The following is a 10,245-nucleotide window of genomic DNA, read 5'->3' as shown; positions in this document are numbered from 1 at the left end:
TCTCTGCTTTTTAATATGCTGTCTAGGTTGACTTGACTTAGGTAAAATTAAAAGTCCATAAATACTGAAAAGGAAGACATTAAACTGTTGCCATTTATAAATGACTTGATTTTTCCATAGTAAATCCTAAGATTAGACTCCAAAAATTAATAAATGAATTTGGCAAGGTCACAGGGTACAAGGTCAAAATAACCAACTGTATATCTACATATGAGCAGGAAACTGGAAATGCAATAAAATAATTCACTTACAATACAATAAAATCAGTAAAATATTAGGTATGAATTTAACAGAAGATATTCAAATTTTTTATAGTGAAAACTACCAAATATAGCTAAGAGAAATTAAATAAGACCCAAATACATGAAATATATACCATGGTCATTTCTTGGAAGTTCCAACATTTCCTAACAAATCGATTTCCCCCTAATTGAGATGTAGACTAATGCTAGTAGGCTGTATTTGTAGAAACCAAAAAGTTTATTCTAAAATATGTTTTTGTTCATTCGGTTGCCAAGCCATGTCTGACTGTTAGCAACCCCATGGATTGCAGCACACCAGGTTTCCCTGTCCCTCACCATCTTCCAGAGTTTGCCCAAGTTCTTGTACATTGAATTGGTAATGCTATCCAACCATCTCATTCTCTTCTCTTTCTGCCTTCAATCTTTCCCAGGATAGGGGTCTTTTCTGGTCAGTCAGTTCTTCACATCAGGTGGCCAAAATATTGGAGCTTCAGCTCCAGCATCAGTACTTCGAGTGAATATTCAGGGTTGATTTCCTTTAGGATGGACTGGTTGGATCTCCTTGCAGTCCAAGGGACTCCCAAGAGTCTTCTCCAACACCACAGTTTGAAACCATCACTTCTTCAGTGCTCAGCCTTTTTATGGTCCAGCTGTCACATCTGCACATAGCCGCTGGAAAGAACAAAGCCTTGACTATGTAGACCTTTGTCGGAAGAGTGATGGTTTTGCTTTTTAACACATTGTCTAGGTTTGTCTTAGCTTTCCTGCCAAGAAGCAATCGTCTTCTAATTTCATGTCTGCAGTCACCATCCACAGTGATTTTAGAGCCCAAGAAGAGGAAGTCTGTCACTGCTTCCACTGTTTCCCCTTCTATTTGCCATGAAGTGATGGGACCAGATGCCATGATCTTGGTTTCTTAATATTGAGTTTTTTTAATTTTTTGTTTTTTTTTTTCCTTTATTTATTTATTTATTTATTTTTTCAGTGGGTTTTGTCATACATTGATATGAATCAGCCATAGATTTACAGGTATTCCCCATCCCGATCTCCCCTCCCACCTCCCTCTCTACCCGATTCCTCTGGGTCTTCCCAGTGCACCAGGCCCGAGCACTCGTCTCATGCATCCCACCTGGGCTGGTGACCTGTTTCACCATAGATAATATACATGCTATTCTTTCAAAACATCCCACCCTCACCTTCTCCTACAGAGTCCAAAAGTCTGTTCTGTACTTCTGTGTCTCTTTTTGTGCTTTGCATATAGGGTTGTCGTTACCATCTTTCTAAATTCCATATATATGTGTTAGTATGCTGTAATGTTCTTTATCTTTCTGGCTTACTTCACTCTGTATAATGGGCTCCAGTTTCATCCATCTCATTAGAACTGGTTCAAATGAATTCTTTTTAATGGCTGAGTAATATTCCATGGTGTATATGTACCACAGCTTCCTTATCCATTCATCTGCTGATGGGCATCTAGGTTGCTTCCATGTCCTGACTATAATAAACAGTGCTGTGATGAACATTGGGGTGCACGTGTTTCCTTCAGATCTGGTTTCCTTAGTGTGTATGCCCAGAAGTGGGATTGCTGGGTCATATGGCAGTTCTATTTCCAGTTTTTTAAGAAATCTCCACACTGTTTTCCATAGCGGCTGTACTAGTTTGCATTCCCACCAACAGTGTAAGAGGGTTCCCTTTTCTCCACACCCTCTCCAGCAATTATTGCTTGTAGACTTTTGGATAGCAGCCATCCTGACTGGCGTGTAATGGTACCTCATTGTGGTTTTGATTTGCATTTCTCTGATAATGAGTGATGTTGAGCATCTTTTCATGTATTTGTTAGCCATCTGTATGTCTTCTTTGGAGAAATGTCTGTTTAGTTCTTTGGCCCATTTTTTGATTGGGTCATTTATTTTTCTGGAATTGAGCTGCAGGAGTTGCTTGTATATTTTTGAGATTAATCCTTTGTCTGTTTCTTCGTTTGCTATTATTTTCTCCCAATCTGAGGGCTGTCTTTTCACCTTGCTTATAGTTTCCTTTGTTTAATTAGGAAGTTTCATTAGGTCCCATTTGTTTATTTTTGCTTTTGTTTCCAATATTCTGGGAGGTTGGTCATAGAGGATCTTGCTGTGATTTATGTCGGAGAGTGTTTTGCCTATGTTCTCCTCTAGGAGTTTTATAGTTTCTGGTCTTATATTTAGATCTTTAATCCATTTTGAGTTTATTTTTGTGTATGGTGTTAGAAAGTGTTCTAGTTTCATTCTTTTACAAGTGGTTGACCAGCTTTCCCAGCACCACTTGTTAAAGAGGTTGTCTTTTTTCCATTGTATATCCTTGCCACCTTTGTCAAGATAAGGTGTCCATAAGTTTGTGGATTTATCTCTGGGCTTTCTATTCTGTTCCATTGATCTATTTTTCTGTCTTTGTGCCAGTACCATACTGTCTTAATGACTGTGGCTTTGTAGTATAGTCTGAAGTCAGGCAGGTTGATTCCTCCAGTTCCATTCTTCTTTCTCAAGATTACTTTGGCTATTTGAGGTTTTTTGTATTTCCATACAAATTGTGAAATCATTTGTTCTAGTTCTGTGAAAAATACCGTTGGTAGCTTGATAGGGATTGCATTGAATCTATAGACTGCTTTGGGTAGAATAGCCATTTTGACAATATTGATTCTTCCAATCCATGAACACGGTATGTTTCTCCATCTGTTTGTGTCCTCTTTGATTTCTTTCATCAGTGGTTTATAGTTTTCTATGTATAGGTCTTTTGTTTCTTTAGGTAGATATACTTCTAAGTATCTTATTCTTTTTGTTGCAATGGTGAATGGTATTGTTTCCTTAATTTCTCTTTCTGTTTTTTCATTGTTAGTATATAGGAATGCAAGGGATTTTTGTGTGTTAATTTTATATCCTGCAACTTTATTATATTCATTGATTAGCTCTAGTAATTTTCTGGAAGAGTCTTTAGGGTTTTCTATGTAGAGGATCATGTCATCTGCAAACAGCGAGAGTTTCACTTCTTCTTTTCCTATCTGGATTCCTTTTACTTCTTTTTCTGCTCTGATTGCTGTGGCCAAAACTTCCAACACTATGTTGAATAGTAGTGGTGAGAGTGGGCACCCTTGTCTTGTTCCTGATTTCAGGGGAAATGCTTTCAATTTTTCACCATTGAGGGTGATACTTGCTGTGGGTTTGTCATATATAGCTTTTATTATGTTGAGGTATGTTCCTTCTATTCCTGCTTTCTGGAGAATTTTAATCATAAATGGGTGTTGAATTTTGTCAAAGGCTTTCTCTGCATCTATTGAGATAATCATATGGTTTTTATCTTTCAATTTGTTAATGTGGTGTATTACATTGATTGATTTGCAGATATTAAAGAATCCTTGCATTCCTGGGATAAAGCCCACTTGGTCGTGTTGTATGCTTTTTTTAATATGTTGTTGGATTCTGTTTGCTAGAATTTTGTTAAGGATTTTTGCATCTATGTTCATCAGTGATATTGGCCTGTAGTTTTCTTTTTTTGTGGCATCTTTGTCTGGTTTTGGAATTAGGGTGATGGTGGCCTCATAGAATGAGTTTGGAAGTTTACCTTCATCTGCAATTTTCTGGAAGAGTTTGAGTAAGATAGGTGTTAGCTCTTCTCTAAATTTTTGGTAGAATTCAGCTGTGAAGCCATCTGGTCCTGGGCTTTTGTTTGCTGGAAGATTTTTGATTACAGTTTTGATTTCCTTGCTTGTGATGGGTCTGTTAAGATCTTCTATTTCTTCCTGGTTCAGTTTTGGAAGGTTATACTTTTCTAAAAATTTGTCCATTTCATCCAAGTTGTCCATTTTATTGGCATAGAGCTGCTGGTAGTAGTCTCTTATGATCCTTTGTATTTCAGTGTTGTCTGTTGTGATCTCTCCATTTTCATTTCTAATTTTGTTAATTTGGTTCTTCTCTCTTTGTTTCTTAATGAGTCTTGCTAATGGTTTGTCAATTTTGTTAATTTTTTCACAAAATCAGCTTTTAGCTTTGTTGATTTTTGCTATGGTCTCTTTAGTTTCTTTTGCATTTATTTCTGCCCTAATTTTTAAGATTTCTTTCCTTCTGCTAACTCTGGGGTTCTTCATTTCTTCCTTCTCTAATTGCTTTAGGTGTAGAGTTAGGTTATTTATTTGGCTTTTTTCTTGTTTCTTGATGTAAGCCTGTAATGATATGAACCTTCCCCTTAGCACTGCTTTTACAGTGTCCCATAGGTTTTGGGTTGTTGTGTTTTAGGTTATTTATTTGGCTTTTTTCTTGTTTCTTGATGTAAGCCTGTAATGATATGAACCTTCCCCTTAGCACTGCTTTTACAGTGTCCCATAGGTTTTGGGTTGTTGTGTTTTCATTTTCATTCATTTCTATACATATTTTGATTTCTTTTCTGATTTCTTCTATGATTTGTTGGTTATTCAGAAGTGTGTTATTTAGCCTCCATATGTTTGATTTTTTAACAATTTTTTTCCCTGTAATTGAGATCTAATCTTACTGCACTGTGGTCAGAAAAGATGACTGGAATGATTTCAATTTTTTTGAATTTTCCAAGACCAGACTTATGGCCCAGGATGTGATCTATTCTGGAGAAGGTTCCATGTGCACTTGAGAAAGAGGTGAAGTTGATTGTTTTGGGGTGAAATGTCCTATAGATATCAATTAGGTCTAGCTGGTCCATTGTGTCATTTAAGATTTGTGTTTCCTTGTTAATTTTCTGTTTAGTTGATCTATCCATAGTTGTGAGTGGGGTATTAAAGTCTCCCACTATTATTGTGTTACTATTAATTTCCTCTTTCATACTCGTTAGCGTTTGCCGTACATATTGCGGTGCTCTTATGTTGGGTGCATATATATTTATAATTGTTATATCTTCTTCTTGGATTAATCCTTTGATCATTATGTAGTGTCCTTCTTTGTCTCTTTTCACAGCCTTTATTTGAAAGTCTATTTTATCTGATATGAGTATTGCGACTCCTGCTTTCTTTTGGTCTCCGTTTGCATGAAATATTTTTTTCCAGCCCTTCACTTTTAGTCTGTATGTGTCTCTTGCTTTGAGGTGGGTGTCTTGTAGACAGCATATATAGGAGTCTTGTTTTTGTATCCATTCAGCCAATCTTTGTCTTTTGGTTGGGGCATTCAACCCATTTACATTTAAGGTAATTATTGATAGGTGTGGTCCCATTGCCATTTACTTTGTTGTTTTGGGTTCACGTTTATACAACCTTTCTGTGTTTCCTGTCTAGAGAAGATCCTTTAGCATTTGTTGAAGAGCTGGTTTGGTGGTGCTGAATTCTCTCAGCTTTTGCTTGTCTGTAAAGCTTTTGAATTCTCCTTCATATCTGAATGAGATCCTTGCTGGGTACAGTAATCTGGGTTGTAGGTTATTCTCTTTCATTACTTGAAGTATGTCCTGCTATTCCCTTCTGGCCTGGAGGGTTTCTATTGATAGATCAGCTGTTATCCTTATGGGGATCCGTTTGTGTGTTATTTGTTGTTTCTCCCTTACTGTTTTCAATATTTGTTCTTTGTGTTTTGATTAATTTGATCTTTGTTAATTTGATTAATATGTGTCTTGGGGTGTTTTGCCTTGGGTTTATCCTGTTTGGGACTCTCTGGGTTTCTTGGACTTGGGTGCCTACTTCCTTCCCCATTTTAGGGAAGTTTTTCAGCTATTATCTCCTCGAGTATTTTCTCATGGCCTTTCTTTTTGTCTTCTTCTTCTGGGACTCCTATGATTCGAATGTTGGGGCATTTCACATTGTCCCAGAGGTCCCTGAGGTTGTCCTCATTTCTTTTGATCCTTTTTTCTTTTTTCCTCTCTGCTTCATTTATTTCCACCATTTTATCTTCTACCTCACTTATCCTATCTTCTGTCTCCGTTATTCTACTCTTGGTTCCCTCCAGAGTGTTTTTGATCTCATTCATTGCATTATTCATTTTTAATTGACTCTTTTTTATTTCTTCTAGGTCTTTATTAAACATTTCTTGCATCATTTTAATCTTTGTCTCCAGGCTATTTATCTATAGCTCCATTTTGTTTTCAAGATTTTGGATTATTTTTATTATCATTATTCCAAATTCTTTTTCAGGTAGATTCCCTATCTCCTCCTCTTTTGTTTGACTTGGTGAGCATTTTTCATGTTCCTTTACCTGTTGGGTATTTCTCTGCCTTTTCATCTTGTTTAGATTGCTGTGTCTGGACTGGGATTTCTGTATTCTGGAGGTCTGTGGTTCCTTTTTATCGTGGAGGTTTTACCCAGTGGGTGGGGTTAGATGATTGGCTTGTCAAGGTTTCCTGGTTAGGGAAGTTCGCGTCGGTGTTCTGGTAGGTGGAACTTGATTTCTTCTCTCTGGATAGCAATGGAGTGCTCAGTAATGAGTTTTGAGATGGGTCTATGTGTTAGGTGTCACCTTGGGCAGCCTGTATGTTGACGTTTAGAGCTATGTTCCTGCGTTGCTGGAGAATTTGCGTGGTATGTCTTGCTCTAAAACTTATTGGCTCTTGGGTGGTGGTTGGTTTCAGTGTAGGTATGGAGGCTTTCGGACGGTCACTTATTACTTAAAGTTCCATGTAGTCAGGAATTTTCTGGTGTTCTCCGGTTTTGGGCTTAAATCTCCTGCCTCTGGATTTTAGTTTTATTCTTCCTGTAGTCTCAGGACTTCTCCAACTATACAGCACTGATAATAAAACTTCTAGGTTAATGGCGAAAAGATTCTTCCCCGTTAGGGACGCCCAGAGAGGTTCAGAGTTACATGAAGAAGAGGAGAGGGAGGCGGGAGATAGTGATGAGCAGGAGGAGAAAAAGGGAGACTCAAGAGGAGAAAGACAGATCTACGCAGTTGTCTGTTCCCAGAGTGTTCTCCGTTGCCCAGACACCCACCAAGATTCACAGAATTGGATTGGGAAGAGAAGGGGAAAGGAGGAAATAGAGGTTTTCTGAGGTTGAAAACAGAGAGTCAAGATTGGGAGAGAGTAATCAACACACTCCTGAATAAAAATGGGAACTGAATATTAGATTCTTAAATGTTCACATTTTATCATATACTGAAAAACAAAAATTAAAAATCTAGAGTAGAGGTTAGACTCTTAAAAATACTATATTAAAAACAAAAACCAAAAGACACAAAAAAAATTTTTTTAAATATATATGAATTTCAGTTTAAAAATAGGGCTTCTCTTCTTTTTTTTTTTTGGTAAGGTTATAGTGTATTGAAAATGAAAATTAAGGAGTAGTAGAGGAGTACTAGAGGACTTTAAAAGAAACAAGAGAAAAAGAAAAATAGAAAATAGAAGAGAAAAAGGAGAAGAAAAAAAAAAAGAATTTTCCCTAATTTAAAAAATCGTAAAAATCTATGAAAATGAAAGTTAAGGAGTAATGGGGGAGTAATAGGGAATTTTAAAGGAAAATAAAAGAGAAAAAATAAAAAAGAAAAAATTAAAAAAAAATTTTTTTTTTCTTACTTAAAAAAAGTAAAAATATATCTAGGAATTTCTCTGGAGTTGTTGCGGTCAGTGTGAGTTCGGCTCAGTTTCAGATAGCTCCTCGTTCCAGCTTACACTTCTCGATATCTACAGGCCCCTTCCGGTGTAGTCGGTGTTTCCTAGAGGGATTTTAATCTGTTGCACCGCTCTCTTCTGAAGCGGTTCCCTTTGTTTATTTGGCTTCTGTTTGCCGGTTTCTTCAGAGCCTCATTTCCGCCCTGACACAGGCGGGCGGAGGTGGACTCTTATTCAGGTAGCTAGTTCCGTCGCTCTGCGGGGAGGGGCTGGCGCTGCGGGGAGGGGCTGGCGCTGCTTTCTCCGTCTGTGCTGCTCAGGCTCCCGGCTGCTCCATATGGAGCGCGCCCGCGCTGCGCGCAGCTCCAGCCCTCAGTTCCACAAAAGTGCGGAACAAAAAGCTGCGTCCGCTCTCTGTGCCTTCCCCGTCAGAGCAGTCCAGGCAGCCAGGGGCTTGACAGGTGCACTCTCTCCGGGTGCGGCGCGCCCACTCCCTTCGCGGTCCCAATCTCCGTTTCCGCCGGCGCCAGTCGGGTGCGTGCGCCTTCTGCCCTCTGCCCCCAGCCCCAGTCCCCGCCCGCGCCGGTCGGGTGCCTGCGCCCTGTGTCTCGTCGCGACCTGCTCCCGCCTCCAGCGGGTCCAGGCTGGTCCGCAGTCTGCGAGCCCCTCTCCGGACTCTCTCAGTACCCCCGTTCCGCGAACGGCCGGCAGCGTGTTCGGGCCGGTCAATTTTCTCTCTCTTTTGGTCTCCCACAGTTCAAGTTGGCAACTCACAAAAGCTCCCTCTGATTGTCCTCAGGGCACTCAGGCCCGGACCCGACCCCAAGCAATGCCGCCCGCTCCTGTCCGTTCCGCCCCCACTTGCTGGTGGCGGATGCCGGTGTCTGGGGTACTTTTCTGCTGAGAGTTGCTTTCAGGCATGTAATCTGTGGGTTTTATTTATTGTTTCCCTCCCAGTCAGGTTGCCCTCCTAGATTCAAACACTTCCCCCAGGCCCGCCAGTGCGAGGGTTTCCTGGTGTCTGGAAACGTCCTCTAAAGGCTCCCTTCCCGGGACAGATCTCCTTAGCTCTTTTGTCTCACTTTTTATCTTTTATATTTTGTCCTACCTCCTTTCGAAGACAATGGGCTGCTTTTCTGGGCGCCTGATGACCTCAGCTAGCGGTCAGAAGTTGTTTTGTGAAGTTTGCTCTGCGTTCAGATATTCTTTTGATGAATTTGTAGGAGAGAAAGTGGTCTCCCCGTCCTACTCCTCCGCCATCTTGGCTCCTCCCTCCTTAATATTGAGTTTTAAGCTGGCTTTCTAACTCTCTTCCTTCACCCTCATCAAGAGGCTCTTTAGTTCCTCTTCACCTTCTGCCATTAGAGTGGTATCATTCACATATCTGAGGTTGTTGATATTTCTCCTGACAATCTTGATTCCAACTTGTAACTCATCCAGCCCAGTATTTCACATGATGTGCTCTGCATGTAAGTTAAACAAACAGGGTGACATAAACAACCTTACCCTACTCCTTTCTCAATCCTGAACTAGTCTGTTGTTCCATACAGGGTTCTAACTGTTGCTTCTTGACCCACATACAGGTTTCTCAGGAGACAGGTAAGACGGTCTGGTATTCCCACCTCCTTAAGAGTTTTCCATAGTTTGTTATGATCCACACAATCAAAGGCTTTAGCACAGCCAATGAAACAAAGGTAGATGTTTTTCTGGAATTCCCTTGCTTTCTCTACGATACAGCAAATGTTGTTGGCAATTTGACCTCTGGTTCCTCCGCCTTTTCTAAATCCAGCCTGGAACATCTTTAGTTTAAGCCTGAATTTGGCTATAAGGGGCTGATGATCTGAGCTCCAGGTCTTGTTTTTGCTGACTGTATACAGCTTCTCCATGTAATCAGCCTGATTTCGGTGTTGACCCTTTGGTGATGCCCATGTATAAAGTCGTCTCTTGTGTTGTTGGAGAATGGTGTTTGCTATGCCCGGTGTGTTCTTTTGGCAGAATTCTATTAGCCTTTGCCCTGCTTCATTCTGTACTCCTAGGCCAAACTTGCCTGTTACTCCAAGTATCTCTTGACTTCCTACTTTTGCATTGCAAATTCGTCATTGGGGAATGGCGAATAGGACATCTTTTTTTTTGGTGTTAATTCTGGGAGGTTTTCTAGGTCTTCATAGACCTGGTCAACTTCAGCTTCTTCAGCACTGGTGTTTGGGGCACAGACTTGGATTGCTGTGATGTGAATAGTTTGCCTTAGAAACAAACTGAGATCATTCTATCATTTTTAAGGTCGCACCCAAGTACTGCACTTTGGACTATTTCATTGAGTAAGAGGGCTACTCCATTTCTTCTATGGGATTCTTGCCCACAGCAGTAGATCTAATGGTCGTCTGAATTAAATTAACCCATTCCCATTCATTTTAGTTCAGTTCAGTTCAGTTCAGTCGCTCAGTCATGTCTGACTCTTTTCGACCCCATGAATCGCAGCACGCCAGGC

Source organism: Dama dama, chromosome 9 (assembly GCF_033118175.1).
Source record: "Dama dama isolate Ldn47 chromosome 9, ASM3311817v1, whole genome shotgun sequence".
Lineage (NCBI taxonomy): Eukaryota > Metazoa > Chordata > Mammalia > Artiodactyla > Cervidae > Dama > Dama dama.
This window is presented reverse-complemented; position numbering follows the sequence as displayed.